The sequence below is a fragment of the Schistocerca piceifrons genome, chromosome 6 (assembly GCF_021461385.2).
Source record: "Schistocerca piceifrons isolate TAMUIC-IGC-003096 chromosome 6, iqSchPice1.1, whole genome shotgun sequence".
Lineage (NCBI taxonomy): Eukaryota > Metazoa > Arthropoda > Insecta > Orthoptera > Acrididae > Schistocerca > Schistocerca piceifrons.
The window spans coordinates 234,969,052-234,993,048 of NC_060143.1; the positions used below are offsets into that span (position 1 = coordinate 234,969,052).

The window sequence follows — 23,997 nt, forward strand, 5'->3', positions numbered from 1 at the left end:
TACTGGCAAGCAATTCCATCTCACAATTTAACAGTTTTTCTTGGTTAAGTCTTCCTTTGATAGCAACAGAAAACTGATGTTCAGAACCCAATATTTCCTCTATGATAAAAAAGACAGCTTGAAAGCAATTGGACTACTGATAGATTAGCTAGGAGATTCAACAATGATGATGATGATGATGATGACAGTGATAATTTAAAGGGACTTAACTAGAAGGTTATCAGTCCCTTCAATAACACGAAAAGGTGGAAGAGAAATGGTGCCAGAAAGAGGATGGTTTAGAATTCACAATTTTCCATTTCCTCATTATTATCTGGTACACACTGCTTATGTGATATAGATTAAAAGGGAGATGCTAGACATTTAGTAACAGACTTGACTTTTTATACTGCTAAAAGAAAGAGGGAATTTGGGGGTGGGGGCAGTGGGAGGGGGGCGGCACACTGGTGTGTCAGCAGAAAGACTGCTACAGTTGTAGAACATTCAGTTTTGTAAAATACCTGTGGTGAGGCGCACTAACCACACCCATACTGCACTAACATCAGTCCATAAAATATACCATTGAGGAAAAAGATGAAGATGATGATGATGAGTTTAAAGGGACTACACTACTCCGCCAGCCTGACTGGCCGAGCGGTTAAAGGCGCTACAGTATGGAACCGCACGACCGCTACGGTCGCAGGTTCGAATCCTGCCTTGGGCATGGATGTGTGTGATGTCCTTAGGTTAGTTCGGTTTAAGTAGTTCTAAGTTCTAGGGGACTTATGACCACAGCAGTTGAGTCCCATAGTGCTCAGAGCCACTACACTACTCAGTATCAGTCCCTTCATTCATAGCAAAATGGCATAACAAGATATGAAATGAGAAAAGGAGAACTGTCAGCTCCAATATCCGTGACTATGTCATCATGGTTGAGAATGTGTGACACAACATTTAGCCTGACAGACAAAAGTGAGATAGAAGACAAGCACTGGGCACTGAAGTATACACTTAGAAGAATCATCACATGAGGCGTGAAGCTAAAATGGGGTGAGAAAATGCCAAGACAGACTGAACACAAGATCTGCTGCAGCAGCATAAGTTTATATGCCAACTAGCTCCACAGATGAAGAGATGAAAGAGCATATGATGAGATAAAATAAAGTATTCAACTCGATACAGGAGAAGAAAATTTAATTGTGATGGGGATTGGAATTTGGTCAGAGGAAGAGGAATAGAAGGAGAAATATTTGATAACTATGGACTGGGGGAAAGGAATGAAAGAGTAAGCCACCTGGTAGAATTTTGCACAGAGCATCATTTAACATCACTAGCACTTGGTTTAAGAATCATGACAGAAGTTGTATATTAGGACAGGTCTGGATCTATACAGGTGAGGGAGAAGGCCTGAATCTATACAGGTGAGGGAGTTGGGGGTGGGGTGGAGGGGGCAAACCAGTCCGGGCAGCAATTTCATGGAGCACCAAATTCATATTCTTGAAGAAAAAAAACCTTCTTTCACAAAGCTTCTTAGCAGCCAGGGCACTTTGGTCTATTGATTATTCATAAAATTTTGGAATGCATCCCAGTTGGTTTCTGAACATTTTTGAAAACATTCTAAGTTGATTTCTGAATGCATGCATGGTGTACATGATGTCCTTGCCAGGGGAATCCCTGTCACATTTAGAAATAAAAAGTACTTTCCTGCAGACAAAAGGGGACAGTGCTTACGAGCTGAGCCGAATAAACCCGAATGGGTCACTGCCAATTGCTGTTTGTTTATGTGGTTCACTGGATGTGCAAATGATCAGCATTGTTATAATTATTAGTGAAATCCATAGATTCAGACTACCAGAGTGGAAATAAACAACTCACAGGAATAACAGTTAAGAAAGATTACATGTTATCTTCTCAGTGTATCCAAGAAAATGAAATTTGGCAGAAAACTTTTGCCATACCGCTACACTACCAGTTGTACACTTCCCAGTTAGCAGCAGCGTTATGTTCTATTCTCAGAATAGCATGAAAAGCGCATTGTATGAACATGCAATAATGCCTAACCGGAGAATAAACACAGGATAACTGAACATGTGATTCTGGCAGAGAATAGGGGAGGGAATAGTTACAGATTTAGTGATGGCAAGATTGTTTGTTGGAATGAAGAAGGAGAAGATACAGGGACACCACACACATTATATGGAAGAATATGACAATTTATATAAAAGTTTCTTACTGCTGCTTTTCAATCACATGCTTGATAAACTGGAACATGTGAATGAAATGCGAAACTTTTTGCTTGTAGTAGGCCTAATAGGCATTTGATATTGGTATTTCATGAATTATATTCTGTTGTGTTATTTATGCCAATAAAGTACATAAAAATGACCATTTGGGCTAAAACAGTCTTTCTCATTTAGTGTGTGTTACAAATGCTGAAATATTAAAAAACACTATTTCATTTTATCTAGCACGCAGTGGCAAAACAGACGTAATCAAATCGAGAAACCAAACCAATCTTGGATACTATTCGTATTAACAGCTTTTTCAGCATAAGACAACTACGTTTTGATTTCTCTTGTAGTAAAACATTTGACGAACTTTCATGAGATTCTTTCACAGAAAGGAAAGCATGTCGTGTAAAGCTGTAGCAAGATTACAGACAGAAAAAATGCTGGGACCTAAGGAGTTAATAAAAGTGTACTGCCTTGCTTGTCTCTAGTTTTATGTTTCCTATATTTGTTCTGGTTTTATGTTTCCTATATTTACTTTTATGTCATGCAAAAGAGAAAGTTATTAGCTAATAGGCAATAAAGAGTGCTAATTTTCTGAAGGTTTCTTATTCTCCTGGTCACAAATAATTCCACCCAGTATTAATTGTGAGAACTTTTTTTTTAAAAAAAGGGGGATAGGATGTCAAACTGGCCAACTGGGAGCAGGAGAAGCACCACAGGACATTTTAATTTCCACTGTCCTGAATATAGGTTTGATGGCTTCCATTACAAAATATACACATTTGGATTCCACAGAGCAAACTGCAGAGACGTGAGATAGAAGGATGCTGAGTGAAGACGTGTGGTACTGCACTTTGGCACACTTGAAGACCAAATAATATATTAAACTCTAAGAAAGATGTGCACTAAAAATGAACATATTTTTGAAAAATTGATTTTTTTTTTTTTTAATGTTATGTCCTATCTCAAACATGGAAGAGACCTGGGGACACCAGAAGGTTTCATATTGATTATATAATGGTGAAACAGAGATTTCAGAACAAGAATTTAAACTGTAAGATATTTCCATGGGCAAATGTGGACTCTGACCACAATTTATTTGTTATAAAATGTAGATTAAAAGTGAAGAAATTGCAAAAAGGTAGGAATTTAAGGAGATGGGCCCTACATAAGTTGAAAAAACCAGAGGCTGCTGAGAGTTTCAGTGAGAACATTAGGCAACAGTCGACTCGCAAGAGGGGGAAGGAATACAGTAACGTAAGAATGGAGAGCTTTAACAGGTGAAATACTAAAGGCAGCAGAGGATCAAGTACAGGTAAAAAGACAAGGGTTATTAGAAATTATCTCAGAAAAAGACTAAGGAAAGGCAAATCTACAATTACAGTTTATGTAGGTTTGGAGAAAGCTTTTGACAATATCAGATGGAATACACTTTTTTAAATTCTGAAGATAGCAGGAATAAAATGCAGGGCGTGAAAGGTTATTTACAATTTTTACAGAAATGAGATGGCGCTATACGAGCCGACGGGCATCAAAGGGAAACCACTGGTTGACAAGGGGATGAGAGAAGGTTGAAGGTTGTAGCCTATCCCCTACGTTATTCAGTCTGTACACTGAGCAAGCGGAAAAAAATGGAGAAGGAATTAAATTTCAGGGAGAACAAACAAAAATTTGAGGTTTGCCAATGACACTGTCAGAGCAAGAGACTTGGATGAGCAGTTGAATGGAATGGACAGTGCCTTGAAAGGAGGATATAGGATGAATATTAACAAACACACATAAAGGTAATGGACTGTAATCTAATCAAATCAGGTAATGCTAAGGGAATTAGATTAGGAAATGAGACAGTAAACACAGTAGACAAGTTTTGCTATTTGGGCTTTAAAATAACTGTTGATGGCCAAAATAGATAGGATACAAAATATAGGCTAGCAATGGCAAGTAATGCATTTCTTTAAGAAGAGAAATGTGTGTGTGTGTGTGTGTGTGTGTGTGTGTGTGTGTTGCTGACAAAGGCCTTAATGGCCAAAAGCTAAAACTGTGTGAATCTTTTTGCTGTGTGTATCGCGACTCGGCATCTCTGCTGTATGGTGAGTAGCAACTTTCCTTCCCTAATATTGTTACATTCCATCCTGGATTTTCCATTGTTTGATAGTTAGATAAAGATAACAAATGTTCAAAAATGTATGGCAATAAGAAGGGAGAAAGTCCCCTGGGGCACACACTGCAGTGAGACGTACTTCCCCGACAACTATATCTGACACCAAACATGGAGGTGCATTAAATTTTGTTACAAACTCTGTTTTCCCACAGGATACATCTAACCCATCATTGGCAAGTATATGAGGCATGAGACAAACATATCAATTTTTCATCTCAGATCAGCCAGCCGGTCACACACTGCAAAAAGTGTGAGCAACTGTGGGATGATTACCACAGCTGCACTGAGGGGAGACCTACTAACGAAAAAGGAACTCGTGGGTAAGGCTGGCATGGGCGACACACAGTTTGTCCACTAAGACAGCATCATCCTGACAGGGCCAGTGAGAAGTCTGGCATGCCTTGGTGGTTCCCTAATTTGCTCTCAGTTTACTCAGTTCCCTGAACACCCCATGGCTCAGTGTCCAGATGAATATTACCATTGTTCTGGAGATGTGGAAGTCAACTAATGTGTCTCAGATGTTTTTGGGGTAGATATGCCTTGTAACCAGCCCATGGGGTCACTACAAACCACAAAGTCCTTAACAGCAAGAGTTTTAATGTTATGCAGGGCCCATGACATAGCAACCAACTCTGCAGCGTATACATTGCACACTCGAGGCAGAGAATAGTTCTCACATCCCCTTGCATGTGCAAATTCTAACCTGACCCTACTGTTGACATTCACTCCTTTAGGTAGTCATGGAGAACCAAACGGAACAGGTGTCTGAGAATCACAGAATCATCGTTTTTCTTGGGGCCACAAAAAAAGGTTCACCCTAATGATAGAACTGGGTACCTAACACAGAAAGATGGGGATGGGAAAGGGGGGGGGGGGGGGGGGTGTCTCGAGAACAAACTCTACAAAACAGACAAGAGGGGGCGGTTGGAGATCCCTGTACACAGCCTCCAATAATATCCCAGTTGATTACCTATTTTTGGGCGATTCATGAACAGTCTGAACTGTCTGTTATGAAACAGAGTCAAATAACATGGATGAGTAGGCCGCTGACAGATTATGAGTGCATAGTTCGTGAAAGAGTTGCTGGCATCTGACCCTCCATGGTAAGACACAAGCTTCCACCAGGAGGCCATCTACAGGGCTCGCGCAGCAGGCTCCATTGCCAACTACACATCACTGTGGTGGACCCAGTCTAACAAGCTCTGTACTGATGGTTCTGCTGGCCTGTAGGCAACACATCTGTAGTCCAGTCAAGATAAAATTTCAGAAGAACTGTGTGATCTGTGCCCCAGGAGATGCTGCTGAAAAATCTGAGGGGGGTGACAATCCTCAAGCAATATGATGTGTGATCAAAAACTAATGGGGAATTTTCGTTTTTTAAAAAACATCTTTATTTATTCGTCAACAACTGATGTGTCTCCATCAAAGTAATTGCTCTCAGAAACAATACACTTATTCCAGCACTTTTTTCCAATCTTGAAAGCACTTCTGGAACTTACTTTTTGTGTTCAACTCCTTCAGTGATTCTGTTTTCTTCTCGTCAATGGTGGTGAAACAATGTCCTTTCATGGTTCTCTTTAGCCTAGGGAATAGGCACACACACACAGTGGCTGAGGCAACATAATGGTTTTGTTTTTTGCCAAATAATCATGAACAAGCATTGAAGTGTGAGCAGAAGCATTCTCATGATGTAGTTTCCACAAGTGATTTTGGCGCAATTCTGGTCTTTTTCTTCAGACTGCTTCACACTGACTGTGCATAACTAATTCATGTACTGGGCATCCAGAGCAGTCGTCACCTTCAACACCTCCATGACCATCTTTGAATTGTTTATACCACTCATAAATTATTGTTTTACTCATAGTAGCTTTGCTAAAAGCCACAGTCAACATTCTGAATATAGTGCTGCAATTCATTCCATTTTTCAAGCAAAATTTAATACACATTCTTTGAGCCATCTTTTTCAAAAATAAAAATTCGCCGAGCACTCAAAAACACACATAATCATTTTGACTGTCAACAATAAATTAAACATTGAAAACAGCTGAAAATACAAAAATACATCAGAAACACGTGTACCACAAGACAAAAAAAATCTTGATGTATAAAGCCCGCAAAATTAAAAAATTCATTTTACTTTTTGATCACACCTTGTATGCCTTGAGCTGGTGTACATGTGGTAACCACATTAACATAAAACGAAAGGCCTAAAATGCAAGCCCGAAATTTGTTTGAAAGGCCTAAAAGTTTGAAAGTGTCAACAATTCAAGTAACTGGTTACTGAGGTAAAGCTCTGCATGTGGCTGGACAGTCCTGATTTGACTATAGCGCATGACACGAGTTTTCATGGGATAAAACTGATATCCACAATTCAGGGCTCAATTGTGTGCTTGCTTTGTGTATGACTCCCTGAAGATCATGCTCTGCAGTGCAACACACTTCAGCTAAGTGTGCCGTGAAACATTCAGCAATTACCACAGGATCAGTACAGATGTCATCGTTGAGGGAGGTACCAGGAACTACTGTGGATGGTAGGTGGCAGCAACTGCAGAGGAGTTTAGTCCGTACTTGAGGTGATGGTGTGTGGGCTCCCACAGATGGTACATACTGCTCCTGACACTCCTGCTTTATCTTCTTCATTAAGAACTGTGCTTTTCTTTCATGTCCCCTAAATCCTGTTAAACGTACTGTAAAGGGATGGGGTTTGTGTCATTGAAGTGCCCTGTGACACTCTCCGATAGTGACAGCTAGTTCTTCAGACCACGATGACACATGTATCTGTCAGGAATAGCCTGAAGAATAGGGTATCACTGCTTCCATACTGTGTACAATCATGCCAATTGCATCTTGCACTACTCATCTACATCTACATCACATTTTAAAGTGCCTGGGAGTGGTTTCAGCAAACCACTCTCACAGCAATTCTCCATTATTCCAAACTCAAACAGCGCGCAGAATAAGCAACCGCCCATATCTTTCCATGCAAGCTCCGATTTCCCTTATTTTATTATGATGAGGGTTTCTCCCTATGTAGGTTGGCATTAACAAAATATTTTCACATTCGGAGGAGGAAGCTGGTGATTGAAATTTCGTGAAAAGATCTCACCACAATGAGAAACACCTTTGTTCTAATGATGCCCACCCCAAATCCTGTATCATGTATGTGACACTCTCTCCCTATTTCTCAATAAAACAGAATGTGCTGTCTTTCTTTGAACTTTTTTGACATATTCTGTTAACCCTACCTGGTAAGGATCCCACACTGTGCAGCAGTACTCCAAAAGAGGACAGACATGCACAGTGTCAGCAGTCTCTTTAGTAGATCTGTTGTATCTTCTACGTGTTCTGTCAATAAAATGAAGTCTTGGTTCACCTTTGCCACAACATTTTGTGTGTGTTCTTTCCAATTTAAGTTGTTTGTGATAATAATTCCTTGGTATTTAGTTGAATTTACGGCCTTTGGATTTGATTTATTTATCAGGTAACCGAAGTTTAATGCATTCCTTTTAGCACTCCTGAAGATGACGTCACATTTTTCATTATTTAGGCTCTTCTCCCGACTGGTTTCAAAAGTTGCTTTGGAGCTGAGAGCTTGCCAGTTGGCTTTCCGAAGTGAGCAATGTGATGCATGTTCCATTGGCTGATGGATCAAGAAAGAGTGTGAGAGGAAAGCGGTCACTGTCACAAAGGTCCCCATGAATGGACCACTGGTCCTGGATTAAGGGTAAGATGCTCACGATGCAGAATGTAATATCTATGGATGAATATGTTCCATGGGCTGTTCTGAGATGCGCTGCAACACCAGTGTTGAGGAGACAGACTTCCAGTTCTGAAATTAACTGCTATATTACTTGGCCCCTCTGGATGCAGAGTATTTTGGGCACTGAGGTCCTTCAGTAGGAGGAATGGTAGAGGCAGCTGTTCCATTAGCTCCACCAGGTCATGATGTATAGAACCATTGGGGGTCGGAGGTAGATACACATCACACAGTGTTATTCTAACTGATAGATAGCCACAAACAGCCATGATTTGTATAGTAGGATTTATAATTTTCAATTGTATGTAGTTGGATTTCTGAGATCCACGTCTCCTGAAGTGCCACACCAACTGCAGAATAAGTAGCCATTAGGCCTAACTGAGTTCGGCCAGCTGGCAATAGTAGCCATTACAGTTCATTGAAGAAACATTGGACTAGGATCTGAGAGTGCAGCAAAGGGGAATTACTTTGTTGCTGAACTGTGCTCCACCTGAATGTACAGTTCTTTATCAACCTCTGGGGGAGGGTGGACCGGATCGACTGGAGCAGCAGAATTTGGTTTAAATTTCAATCTATCCATCTTGGCCTGTGATGTTTCGGTTTTGATGAAGATCTCCCTGTTTCAACTTCTGGGACTGAAGAGGACCATTCCTTTTTAAGCCGAGCAGCCTGTGGCTCTGTCAGCCATTAGGTGGTGGTAGACTGCTGGTCTGTTTCGTCCTGGGAAGGAGGCAATTGGGCACGTGTCCTCATTCCTGATGATGTCGGAGGAGGACGAGGAAACTCCAGCTGCACATACTGGGTGGTTATAACCAGTGTTGTTATGGGTCTGGGGGGTTGAGGAAGCTGGTGTCGCTCCCCTGTCTGAGATACAGGCAGTGGCACGTACCTACTGTCAGGAGTCACTGTTTGAGACATTGTCATCAAAGGAGGGGTGTAAATTTTACACAATATTTGCAACGTTTGATGTCATATTGAGTGGATGGAGTCATTCAAACTTTTCATAGGGTCTTGATAGACAGGTGGTCAAGTGTATTATATTCATGAATTTTCTACCTCCTCTTGAAAACTGAACATGTGGTGAAAGAGGGGCAGTTTACACATGTAGGGGTTTGCTCACAAGAGCTGCCCTCATGTACTGTACTGGCACATGCCCCACCAGTAGCCTCACTAGTATAGAGGGAGGACACGTGATAAAATCTGTGGCACCATAAACATTTCATAGGAGGAGGAAAATAGGGCTTTACAGCACAGCTATAAACCATTACCATAACTTTCTCCGGTAAATCATTTCCATCAGAAGCTAGGATAAAAGCTTCAGGGTCCATGAACAAAATGGAATCCATGCCGCTCTAGGTTAGCATGCAGTTCTTCATCTGTTTGTAGTGCAGCTCGTCATGAAAGATGACATCTTGAATCCTGCTAAGTTTGACAAGGAGAGATTGTAACTTGTATATTCTCTTGCTTGTCATAGGCCTGAAGTGCCTGTGATTGGTTAGCACTCAATGCTGTGAGCAGCAAACATCTATTTCTCATCTTGTTTATTGCAGCAACTGCTTCTAACAGATCCTCAATATTTTCAAAGGAAATCAGTGGCTGCATTGCTGTAAAAGATTCTCTGTCAGTTCTAGAGCATTCCAAGAACTGGGCAAGCTGGTCAGCCCCATTTCTTGTTGTCCGACTCTCATCCCATGGTAAGGCCAGTGACGGACATGCCAGGGGGTTGTTGTATGTCTCTGCACCAAAATTTGGCTTTGATCCACTGATTGTCTTGGTATGACCACTGGTCTGGGTCAGTTTGATCCATTTCATGGCGTATCATTTACCCTGATGCCACTCTCTCCGATCGGAGGCTCTCCCCATGGGCGTTCTCCCACCCCTCCTCCACATGGCAAAAAAGCTAGCTTGCGTAGTAGCCATTGCCTGGAGTCCCAATCCAACAGACTAGACAGGCACCAACCACACCTGTATTTCGTTAATTGAGTACAGGTGCTAATAACCTCACCGTTGAGAGACCTGTACATAAAATCACCACCAACTGTACAAGCACCTATTTGGTAGCAGAAGTGGGGAGGTTACAACTCAGGCAACAGCAGTGCGATCCCTGCACTGTCAAACCATGAGGGTGCATGGCGACCATCCCCTCCCCTCACCCTCAACAGATTGGCTTGGCTGTTGCACTGGATTTCAAATGTGAACATAAATTCACTCTAATAGCAGGTCCAGAAGAACACAACCCACAATGGATAGATTGTGCACTATGCAAGGTGTCCTTCACCAAACAGTTTACACTTTTGAGAAACTGAGAAAAGTGGAGCTAAGACCTTAAACTGAACCACAAGTAACTATATCAAAAAGGTTGAGGGGATTGATCACGAACTAAGCTAAAATTTGTGTGTCTTAGTAATGGCCAAGTTGGCAACGTAAAAGCATCACTAGGTCTAAAAAAATCCTTTTATTTGCCTCTCATGACAGGCAAGGAATAACCACATGTCTATTCTAGTCCCCCACACTGCATGGGGGAGTGAGAAAAAAAATTCTGTGCAGTATGGCAAAAGGATGACAGACTTGATTGTGTGTAGACTGATAAGAGGTATAAGAAGGTCATTGGTTCAAAAAGAGAACATAGCTGAAGGTCACCAGACACATAACTGCAGTGAGAGGTACTTCTTCAACGCTCAATCTCTAAACTGGTGAAGAAGGAAATGACAACTACTCTCTCACATAATGTATAAAACACGGTCAACAGCTACTGTATCAGGATGAAGTCTTTCGCAATAGCACTTTTGTATAAAACATTCTCAGACTTCTTGCCATGTCAATTCAGGATTAAACATTGAGCTATTGATGACTTCCATCACCGTCATCGTCAGGAGCAACTGGCATCAGTTGCTCTTGACAATGAAAATCATGGAAGTCTTCAAAAGCTCAAGGTTTTAACCCGAATTGATGCGGCAAGAAGTGAGAGAATGTTTTATACAGCTGTTGTATCACTGAATATCATCAGACAAAAGGATGTACACACTTTATGTTTACATTGCAGATCAGTTAAAACAAAGTATTCTTTAATGATATGTTAACATTGTCATGTGTGCTCTTCAGACACACTTGGAAGGGTCCCCCAGCCACAAGACAAGTTTGTTGATGAGTTGGTGCAGCCAATTCAAAGGTGGCACAAGGAGAGCATCTTTCAAAAGGTTCAGGTCAAATTCCACCACTTCTTATCATCTTTGAAAGTTTGGGCGTTTTTCATGGTATGCAATAGTTTGCCATTTCATGTCTCACGCCTTCAGAATATGGTACTGCAGATGTAACCATAGCTAAGTATTTGGGATTTCCAGCTCTAATATTTCTGTTGTATCTTTGGATAGTTTTTCAGCACATACATTGTCTGGCAAACCCAAATGGTTTGATGTTCAAAGGAATGTGATGATGAAAATCCTCCTCTGTGAAGGTCATATAATAGGTCATGAATATTACTGAGATCAGTGAGTAGCATGACCAACATTGGTCTCTTGCCTGTAGTCCACTCAAGAAGTCACTACAAATGATAAATATCTAGACTCGAAAAGTTTCACTGTGTTACAGAACTCTTAGATTAAGATGTCAATTTGGCATCAAAATACTGCAACATTTGGGAGAGTCTTGTTTGAGACCACTTAGGTTTATATATAGACATAATTGACACACACATTAACTTTGAAGCCGTCTATGCATAGAATTACAAAATATTAACAGTCCTAAAGGTCCGAGTAAAATATTTGTGGGTAAACGGCAGGGCCCTTAGTTTTGGTGGAGTTATGGAGCAAGTCAGTCAATACAATTGGGTTGAGGAAACACTACAGATAGAAAAGCTGTGAGGACCGGGCGTGAGTCGTGCTTCGGTAGCTCAGCTGGTAGAGCACTTGCCCGCGAAAGGCAAGGGTCCCGAATTCGAGTCTCGGTTGGGCACACAGTTTTAATCAGCCAGGAAGTTTCATATCAGCGCACATTCCGCTGCAGAGTGAAAATCTCATTCTGGAAACATCCCCCAGGCTGTGGCTAAGCCAAGTCTCTGCAGTATCCTTTCTTTCAGGAGTGCTAGTTCTGCAAGGTTCGCAGGAGAGCTTCTGTAAAGTTTGGAAGGGAGGGGACGAGATACTGGCAGAAGTAAAGCTGTGAGGACCGGGCGAGAGTCGTGCTTCGGTAGCTAAGATGGTAGAGCACTTGCCCGCGAAAGGCAAAGGTCCCGAGTTCGAGTCTCGGTCGGGCACACAGTTTTAATCTGCCAGGAAGTTTCATATCAGTGCACACTCCACTGCAGAGTGAAAATCTCATTCTGGGCTACAGATAGAGTTCATGCAAAATAACATGGCCGGTATGTGCGCAGTCAGCAGAGCATGCATGGAGAGAGCGGTAGTGGTGGAGGTTGCAAGCAAGCACTGTAGGAGAAACACTGACAGCTCGAGGGGAAGTGCCATTCTAAACTGAATCTTACGTTCATATTTTTTGTAAATATTAAGTGGAGACACTCCACACCCACACTTGCATGGCAAACATTCAAAAAAAAATCTACTGTTACCTCTGCTTTGGTTAGTATCTAAAAAGTATTCCACTGAAAGTGGAAAAAAAAAAGCTGTGACCTAATTTCACCTGGCATGTTAACCATTTGCAGCTTTGAGAGAAATGCCATGAGTGGCGAATTTTGAGTAAAACATACATTTCTCTTGTTGCCTTGTTAAAATTTGCTTCTTTTGCCAAAACACAGCAGAGTTTACAAAGTGTCATCTCACTAACATGTTGTGCAGACACAAATGCAAGAGAATTATGAAGCAGCGGCTTATTAGGTAAAGAACTGACCAACAGTTTATGAAAAAGCACCTCCTTGGTACAAAAATAAAAGTGTAATGTCTTCACTTGTGGTGTTCCAAAATCCACTGCATCAATTCTTTCACTGCAAAAGTCTGTAGTTATTGGTATAAGACACTAGGGAATGAAAATTTGCATATTAACTGTGTGGCAAAATACTCTCCTCTTTGCATACTATCATTCACCAAAATCTCATTTTGATACCTCAAACCATTTATTGCTGGTGTGTGATATGAAATGAAATGAGCATATGGCATTGTTGGCCGGGAGGCCCCATGCGGGGGAGTTCGGCCGCCGTATTGTAAGTTCTTTTTAGTTGACGCCACTTTGGCGACTCGAGAGTCAATGATGATGAAAATGACGATGAAGGACACACAACACCCAGTCCCCAGGAGGGAATTGAACCCAGGCCCCCTGTGTGGTTGGCAGAAACACTTCCGCTATGCTATGGAGGCGGACAGGTGTGTGTGATCACAACTGAGTATGCCGCATCAGCTCAATTTTCTCAAAATTGGTGACAGATGGAGACTTCCACCTATATCTAAAGAAAAATTCAATATGTTAGCTGAATTTCATATGAAGCAACATATTACATACTATGCACAAAACACAAAATCATAGGGAACTCTATCTTACAGCAGCAAATTTTGCCAAATTTCAGGCAGTGTCTTACTTAACTTAAATGCAAATATCACAATAGCTGAGACCATTAACAAAATGATGGGCATGTCATCATGAAGCTGACACATAACGCTATAAGTAATGCAAAAATGAATGAATAGTTTCTGTAAAATCGTTTGAGAAAGACTGCAAAGCATGCATCTCGATTCTGTCATCGCTGACCAGCCGAAAGCCAGCGAATAATGGCAGCCTCCCCTTCCAAAAAAACAAAACAACTCGCCCAGTGCTTTGGATGAAAATTGGTCACTGTGCATTGGCCACCATATCCCACACAGACTCTTGTCTGCAATGTGATTGTGTGCATTCAGGCCAGCAGAAGAAACTGGAGTTATCTGTGTAATCCCTAAAGCCATGCCGAGGATGATTGGCTGTTTGGAGGTGAGTCATGAGCACTCTGATTCTTTGGTTTTGAAAGTACAATAATAATGGCATTTAGGCACATGACTGAATGTGATCTTATAGCTGAAGAGGAATTTCTGGCACTGTAAACTGAATGACGGTACTCCCACTTCAGCTAGGACATTGTAGACTGGACTCTTATGAACGGCTCTATTTGCTAGTTGTACTTCACAATGGTATAAGGTTGCAAATACAGCTAGTATGTATGGCAGTGATGAATTATTAAGTGACACTGTCCAAGGTCCAGAAGAGATGAAATTAACATTTTGTAAAATCTCAAAAATTATTTAAACCACTCCTAACAAAATGTTACTGGAGAAAGAGAATTCCTAGTGGAATGTGCCTTAAATTGGGATGTGTTTAGCAACCACATTAATTTGTTATGACATAATAACCCTAAACACCAGAAGTGTTAACTACTTTTAGTAACTGACCTAAGTAAAGTTTAGGGAGTGTATGTATAGATTTCAAAACATTCAGTACTGACACCAGCAAGGCTCTATTTATATATGGACATTTTAACTTCTATGGATTATGCCTTCTCAGAAATAAAACAATCAGAGAGATGGCAAGTTTTACTTAAAAATGGGCAAATAGCCCTGAAAACTTCATTTATGTTTAGTGAACAAAATGTAATACCACCACACAATCATTTTTATTTTCCCAGCAGAGGCACTGCAGCATTTCATGAGGCCTGGAGATGTATACCAACAGAAAGCTTATGAATAAATGTTGTTATGCTTCTATTCACTACAAGGAAATTAAAAGTTTTTAGGTGCCTGGTGTGTAACAATTGACGGTTTCTAAAAGTGAGATGATAATTACTGAATGCAGATATTTCTGTTAAGTGTATTGCTAGAAGGTCACTACTATCCAGCAAGCTGCCGTTAACGTGTTTCCTAACAGAGAAAAGGCATTTGAAGCTGTTTGCAGAAAAGATTTACTGCAATTACAAACATTTCGCATAAGGGCCACAAAGATGAGACAAATTAGGGCTCATACAGAGGCATACACACATTCATTCTTCCCTCATTCTATTTGTAATTGGAACAGGAAAGGAAATGACTAGTAACGGTATGAGGTACGCTCTGCCACAAACTATACAGTGGCTTCTTGTGGTTAGATGACCAATTTTTTTGTTTATAGTGTCAATTTTCACTTTAAATTTGGGGCACCAAACAAAAATTTTCACCATCATTGTGACATTCTGAGAAAGAAAAAGTGGGTGGAGGGACTTCAAGAAGGCCACACTGTCCTGGCTGTAGACCTATTTATCAACCAATGGCGACATATTCGAACCAAATGTGAGTTTAAAGTCAGTAAATTGGTGTAAATGACAAAATAGTGGGCTGAGTGTAAACTGCCCCCATAGAGCAATGATGTTTTAAGGATTTTAAAACTATACGGTATATTTCAAACAATAACTGTGGAGTTTAGCTTTCTTGCTTCACTTTACTGAATAATAAAGGCACCAACTGCAAGTTTTCCTCTCTTTCTGAAACGCTCTGCTTTAAGGAGCAGAAGTATTCGATACAGCACAGCTTTTCACTGAATAATCTAAGCCATTTTATCTGTTTATGAGGTGGTTGTAGTCTCATTGCAAATACATGGTTTAATCTCAGATACCACTTTGCCAATTCATTACCGAACTGTCATCTTTTAACTACTCTTAACGCCCGGGTTATATTACAGATAGGGACGTCACTGCAACTTTGATTTCGTATTGACATTCGGTGGCTTCCCCAACTCACGACCAAATTCTGACCTTACAACCAAACCTATACATGGTATTACGCTACTACAGATGATTCTGTCACCACAACCTACAGTCCATGAAACAGTATACACGGAAAAAAATATGGTCAGTGTTCTGTACCAATCCTGTCTGCGTACTTCTGAAGTCACAAGATACACTATTACGTCACACAGAGCACTCATCCTCCGGAATAGGGAGGTCCAGTCGTCCCATGTTGTCAACAGAATTTACCACATTAGGCCTACTGTTTCAATAAATAAAGTTCGCTTGAATAGAAACAAACTGAATCCTAAATATTACGATTTTAAAAAGAAACAAGAAGCGAATAGAAGGAAAGAACAAAAATAGTCAGGAATACGTGCTCTTCTACACAGCACATAAAGTGTGTTGTAAAAGGGTATGGACTCAAGCATCAAACAAAATTGTTGGAGCTGATACCATGTAAGAATATCCTGTGTTTCGCTAAAACACCGCGGAAGCGCCCATCTTTGAATGAATTTGGAAATCCAAATGACATTTTGCTATTTACTACGTACTCCGTCACACTGACACGTAAAAACTAAAGCACTGCAGCAGCGCATTCGGTGGGCTTTAAACATCTCGCCTACTCAAACAATACTAATTACGTGTTAATTTCGTTGTAGGTAATTCACATGTCAACTGTAAGAGGATTTCAGCAACTGTTTGTAATGTATTAAATAACATACGTTAATCAACTTAAGCTCTATTCACACTTCACGCTCATTCACTTAACACATTGACAAATTACCTTTTAATTATCAATGCCTCTCGAATGCCACATCAGCAAACACAAAACATAACATCTAATTTTCACATAAGCAGTATAAACATAGAACCAAACAATTGCAAATGTAAACATAGCAGTACAGTATCGATAGTCGCATCACTTGCTCGTCTTTTATTCAACGTTGGAGAAAAATTGTCTTTGGACTGGATAGTTTTTAATATTTGTTTTAATATTTAGAATAATTACTAAACAAGCAGCAACCAGTCGCAAAATCATGTTTTATTTATTCACTTTTGTAAAAGCGAATAAATAAAACATGATTTTGTGACAAAAATGAATAAATGAACATGATTTTGCGACTTGTTGCTGGTTATTTGGTAAGACTATAGAGTCTCCTAGTTTTTGTTACTTCTCTGTTGTTTTTTTTAGTTTCTTCTCATTGTGAGTTTTTGCAAGTAAATATTTTTTCGTTAACACATTATACCGGACGGCTATGCAATTATTTTTTGTAGGCAAGTCGCCTACATAATTGGTGACCTCCGATTAAGGAACTTTAAACCTTTCGTTAGCTACGTCGAACATTAACTGCAAAAGCAATGAACGACGACGGCAAACGATACGGTTCGATAACGGAAGAAATTCATAGGCTTCAGAATGAGATAGAAACTTTACTGTTGCATATTTCGAAAGATATGAACTTCAAGCATATACCAAGCCAAAGAAATGACGTTGGTTCAACAACCATGGCACACACCAGCAAGGCAACATATCGGAAACTGGGACTACTGCAGCACAACCACAGCAAGTAACAGCAATGGAACTACCCGCTGGTTTCAACGCTTCACCAACTCAACGGTTGTAATTACGAGCGCCCCCATTCATGCCTTCTCAGCCACACACATGGTTCGCGGTAATGGAAAATATATTTCTACAACAGTGAATAGTCAGTGACCACGAAAAGTTCACCTTGTTGATAACTAATTTGGACCATCAGACCTCGGCTTTGATATCTGACATTATAGTGAACCCGCCTACAGAAGAAGCATACTGTAGACTGAAAGAAGAATTAATTTCTCGGTGTGCGAAGTCAGTCGACATCAGAGTCAAACAAGTACTTTACCAAGAGAAACGGGGAGATAGGATCCCGTCAGAATACTGGCGTCATTTACGCAGCCTAGTAGATAGTTCGTCAGTCTCTGATAGACTGTTACTCCAGGTATGGCAACAACAGCTACCAACACAAGTAAGAACTACACTTGCTATACGACGAAAGATCAGTTGACAAACTGCTGCTCGCTGCAAACAGAATCTACGAGACGCACGAGCCTACTGCAACAGTCGCAATGACGTCGACAGATGCCACGCACGATAACTGCCATTACCAGCAAGACCAAACTGACGATATAACAATAAACTGGGCCGCGGTCGCAACGCGACAAACAACAAATAGTTGGGTCATTCCATCTCAAGTCACCCAGGCCTTGACACCAACCATGTCAGATTTTGATGAAACTTGGTACAATTACCTCTTTCATCATCCTGAAAGCACTTGTAAAATTTGTTTGCTCTATCTCTTATAGTTTTTTTATAAATTTTTAAAGTTTTTAGATTTGGCGTTGTTTCAGCAGTCGGAAATTGTAACTTAAACGTGTCCTCACAACTAAAAAAATTTGTATATTAAAGAATACTCAAGATATCAGTATGAAATTTTGGAATAAGTTTGTGTATTATATCTAAATGTTAAAAAATTACCATAAAGATATATTAAAATCTTCCAAATGAAAAAATTTACAAGTTTTTTATTTTTGTTAGCTAACGGATGTTTAGTTTTACAAAAACTGCAATATCTAGAGTCTCAGACCTGATAGAAAGCTCAAATTTGTTTCAAAATACTCTTAATTGTGTAGGCTATTAGATAAAAGAAAAATTATGTTGCCTTTTAACCTGTTTAATAGTTATCTAATTTTTAAAATAATATTAATTATATTTTAAAAATAACAGATACCAAGTGACTTAGACACCGAAAATAAGTTTATGTCTTCTTGGAGTAACAATGTACACTTGGATTTTGTTTTGTTACTCCTGTGTTTTGAAGTAAAAAATTATTACAGTGTTAAATAGTGCTTGGATAGTATTTTATTAAGTTTATTCGAACTCTCAGTAAGTACTGTTACTTAGTTTACAGAGATTCTTTTCCAATATCCTATAAAAGTAACCAGAACAGTAACCAGACCAAAAGTGAAATCAGTATGTCAGATACCTGTAGTGTAGGGTTATTTAAAAAATCTGACTGTTTCCAAACAACCTACACACCTTCAAAAAAGTTACAACCGGTATCAGAATTGAGTGAGGAAGAAAAAAATTTGATACACTTACGATCTGGAATTAATATGTGTGAATTTAAGAATATACAGGGTGATTCAAAAAGAATACCACAACTTTAGGAATTTAAAACTCTGCAACGACAAAAGGCAGAGCTAAGCACTATCTGTCGGCGAATTAAGGGAGCTATAAAGTTTCATTTAGTTGTACATTTGTTCGCTTGAGGCGCTGTTGACTAGGCGTCAGCGTCAGTTGATGCTAAGATGGCGACCGCTAAACAGAAAGCTTTTTGTGTTATTGAGTACGGCAGAAGTGAATCGACGACAAGTTGTTCAGCGTGCATTTCGAACGAAGTATGGTGCTAAACCTCCTGATAGGTGGTGTATTAAACGTTGGTACAAACAGTTTACAGAGAATGGGTGTTTGTGCAAAGGGAAAAGTTCTGGACGGCCGAGAACGAGTGATGAAAATGTAGCACGCATCCAGCAAGCATTTGTTCGCAGCCCAGGAAAATCGACTCACAGAGCTAGCAGAGAGCTGCAAATTCCACAATCAGGATGGAGCGCCACCACATTGGCACTTATCTGTCCGTAACTACCTGAACGTCAACTACCCGAGGCGATGGATCGGCCGCCAGGCAGCCCATGACAGAGCACTTCATCACTGGCCTCCAAGAAGCCCTGATCTTACCCCCTGCGATTTTTTCTTATGGGGGTATGTTAAGGATATGGTGTTTCGGCCACCTCTCCCAGCCACCATTGATGATTTGAAACGAGAAATAACAGCAGCTATCCAAACTGTTACGCCTGATATGCTACAGAGAGTGTGGAACGACTTGGAGTATCGGGTTGATATTGCTCGTGTGTCTGGAGGGGGCCATATTGAACATCTCTGAACTTGTTTTTGAGTGAAAAAAACCTTTTTAAATACTCTTTGTAATGATGTATAACAGAAGGTTATATTATGTTTCTTTCATTAAATACACATTTTTAAAGTTGTGGTATTCTTTTTGAATCACCCTGTATGTTCACACCACAGCTACTACTTTTTAAATGTTTTTGAAAAGTATCAAACAACATGTGTAGATCCACTAAAAAAAACACAAAAAGCCCATCAAAAAATCGTTGAGAAGTGTAGGCTTGGATCTTTCTAAACAATTACTGACAAAAAATATTAGCATAAAACCTGGACAAAAGCTTTGCTCAACATGCCGCAACTTTTGTGAGGAAAAATTAAGAGTTGAAGTCAATCAAAGTGAAACAGATGATGAAGTCATGGTTGAATTAGAATCATTGGAATCCAGAAATGAATCCCTCGTACAAACAAACATTGCTCTTGATTATTTAGGTTTAACACCGATAAAGCTTCATGGTTTGTCAGAACAAAGTAAAGGGTCTTATTTTAAAAGGAAGGTTAGCAGTATTGAAAAGACTGCAAAAAAGGCGGTTTCAAAAGCATTAAAATATGATGCACCAAGTTCTGATGATGACAAAGAAGATAAAAGTGTGGTTGAGAAAGCAAAGGATTTTGATGTAATGATTTCTCTTATAAAAGAGAAGATTTCATCTGTTGGGAGGTCTAGAAAAATTCAGATTCTGACCTTGGCTCCAGATTCTTGGAGTCGAAATAAAGTGATGAGAGAATTTAAAGTAAGCAAGTACATGGTGCGACAAGCTAGAAAGCTAAAATCTGAAAAAGGTATTCTGGAAACTCCTGGTCCAAAAACAGGTAAAACTCTTTCTGAAAATACAGTAAGGCTTGTAACAGATTTTTATGAAAAGGATGACAGTTCCAGACTGCTACCTGGAACAAAAGACAAAGTAAGTGTTCAAAAAAATGTGTACATGCAAAAAAGACTCATTTTGTGTAACTTGAGAGAACTCTATTATTCTTTCAAATGGGAGAATCCCGAGGTAGAAGTAGGATTTTCAAAATTTTGTTTCTTGAGACCTAAATGGTGTATCCTTGCTGGTGCTGCAGGCACACACACTGTATGTGTATGCAGTATCCACCAGAATGTTAAACTATTGCTGGATGCTGTGAAAATTGAAGAATCTGATAAAGACCTAATTAAGATGCTTGTGTGCAACACAGAAAACCAAAACTGCATGCTACATCATTGCAACAGCTGTCCTGCAAATACTGCACTAACAGAGTGCTTAACTGAAAAACTAAGTGAATATTATGATTTAGAAGAAGAAATTGTAATCAGTCAGTGGGTTAACACAGACAGGGCAGAAATGATCAAACAGTCTATCAGTGTTGAAGACTACATTTCTTTATTGCTTAGGTCATTGGAAAAGCTCACCCCGCACTCGTTTATAGCAAAATCCCAATCAGCAGCCTTTAAAAGATTGAAAGAAGACCCACCACCCAAAACAGCAATTATTGTGATGGATTTCAGTGAAAATTATTCCTTTGTTATACAAAATGAGATCCAAAGTTACCACTGGAATAGAGGTGGTAGTACTCTACACCCAGTTGGAGTTTTTCTAAGGAATGAGGAAAACAATGTTTTTGTTTCCAACCACTGTTTTATTAGTGATGACCAAGAACATGACACTGGTTTTGTTAACTTTGTACAAAAATAAATTACAAAGTGGCTGTCATTACATCATACTGACATTGACTCAGTTCACTACTTTACAGATGGTTGTGCTGGGCAGTACAAAAATAGAAACAGTTTTAAAAATTTGACTGAACACTTGAGAGACTTTAATTTTAAGGCCCAACACTCTTTTTTTGCAACAAGTCATGAGAAGTCAATTTGTGATGGCCTAGGAGGAACTATTAAAAGAATTTTAGGGAAAGCCAGTCTACAGCTTTCAGACAAAGAACAAATAATGACAGCAATCGATGTGTATAAGTTTTGTGAAAAAATATTGAAAACATTCATTTTCACTTTACTGACAAAAAAGAAGCTGATTTGCTACGGTTAAAACTAGAAAAACGTTTTTCAGCAACCCGAACCATTCCCGGAACAAGAAGTTTTCATAACTTCAAACCACTTCCAACAAACAACCTTGAAATTAGAAGGACTACAAATAGCGTAAAACCCTCCTTAGTCTTTTCTTTCCATTCTTCTTCTGATTGGGTTCGTGTTGAACCATCCATAAATAGCTATGTGGCTGCAAATTATGATGGTAACTGGTACTTTGGACTGGTAAAAACAATATTCAATGATGAAGAAGATGCAGAAATTCTATTTCTACATTCTTCAGTACCCGCTGCATCATTTTATTGGCCTGAAAGAGAAGATTCCTGCATAGTGCCTTTGGAGCACATAGTCTGTGTAGTAGACGCACCTCAATCAAGCGGCACTGGGAGAATGTATTACTTCAAAAAAGACTGTATCAAAAGAACTGAAAGCTCTTGGATGAAGTGGAAAAACAGTTTGAATCAGCATTAACGTTTATTAAAAAGCCAAAATTACTCAAAAAATTCAATGTTTCAAGCAATCCGTTGGGTTATACATAAGTGTCGTAAGTAAACTATCTTTGTACATAATTCTAATGTAATCTACTATAATTAATAAACACGTTAAAAAGCCATCATTATTTTTGTTTTATCAAGTAGCTTATATGTTTAAGAGTAAATTAAAACAAATTTGAGCATTCTATCAGGTCTGGGACTCTAGATATTGCAACTCTTATAAAACAAAACATCCGTTAAAAAAAAAGAAAAAATACATATTTTTTTCATAGAAAATATTAATATTATTTAATAGCATCATTTTTATCTTAAAATATGTATAATAAATAAACTTGCTGCAAAAATTCATGATGTTATCTAAAAGAGTTTTTAAGATAAGCAAATTTAAAGTTTTGAATACAAATTAAATTGACCATTTCCGAAGGTTCAGAAAACGCAAAACATAAAAACTTTAAAAATTTATAAAAAAACTGTAAGAGATACAGCAAAAAAATTTCAGATGTTGTCAGGATGGTATTAGAACCATTTGAGCCAAATTTCATGAAAATCTAAGGAGGTGGGTGTAAAATTTATTTTTTATTGGGTGATTTGATATGGAACGACCCAGTTCAAACGAAATTAGAGATTTAAAAACTGCAATAGAGGATTTGCGAACGCTGCTACGCACGCTAGAACGACCACAAGTTATCTTTAAGCACAAGAGAGACCGGGTTGGGCGTGAAACACAAAGTCAACATGAGGATGAGCGTAAGGTGTTTGTACACAAAGACTTATACGATTGGTCTCACGTAATGTTGCGAACAGACTCAGTCAAATCGCCTTTACAACCACCATATACGGGCCCATTTCAGGTCCTGAGTAAAAATAAGCATACCGTGGACATAATGTACAATGGTGTTCCGACAAAGATATCAATTGAACGTGTCAAGCCAGCATGGGGTTTACCCTCTCCGACCTCTGACACTACACCTGTGCATCAACACATGATGGACGCAGAGCATACCGAAACACAACTCAGTACATCGTCCGAGACAGGTGAATCACCACCACAAACAACAACGTCACCGCTCCTGAGACACCCGACGCACACCAGAGCTGGACGTCGAATAAAATTCAAGTATCAAGATATCCCTCGGGCTCCGCACTTTGAGGGGGGGGGGGGGGGGCTGTGTGGCAGTGATATTTTTCTCTGGTGCAAAGCGATATCAAAAGTGCGCGAGAGTTTTTTTCTAGTTATGTGTTGTTTTTTTATCTTTGCCATAAGGCTATAGAGTCTCCTAGTTTTTGTTACTTCAATGTTGTTTTTTTGTTTCTTCTCATTGTGAATTTTTGCGAATAAATATTTTTCTTTAACACGTTATACCGGACGGCTATGCAATTATTTGTTGTAGGCAAGTCGCCTACAAACAAATACATCAAACATCAACTTTTCATCAAAGATACTTGCTCCCCTGTAACAGAAACAAATATGAACTTGTAATAGTTTTTACAATCCTTTAACACTCTCCCTCAAGTTCATATTTCATCACCAAATCCAGAGTTTAACTCAATCTTTATTTTCATTAGTTACTTCCATCCCAATCAAAGTTTTCATTCTTGATAGCTTCTTTGCTAATAAGCCCTTAGTCAACTGCCTGATCTTATGCTGGAACATACTCGACATTGATCTTCTTCACATTGACT

At 39.5% G+C, this 23,997-nt stretch overlaps 1 protein-coding gene across 2 annotated transcripts in view; it reads right to left on the reverse strand.

Moving 5' to 3' along the window:
- The window catches only part of LOC124803049 (NF-kappa-B inhibitor-interacting Ras-like protein 2), a 75,051-nt gene extending 58,341 nt beyond the window's left edge, over nt 1-16,710 (reverse strand). For both annotated transcript variants that reach the window (XM_047264171.1, XM_047264170.1), the window contains exon 1: nt 16,582-16,710. The gene's annotated coding sequence lies outside the window, so the exon portion shown is untranslated. The remainder of the gene's footprint in view (nt 1-16,581) is intronic.
- Between the last annotated feature and the right edge of the window lie 7,287 nt (nt 16,711-23,997).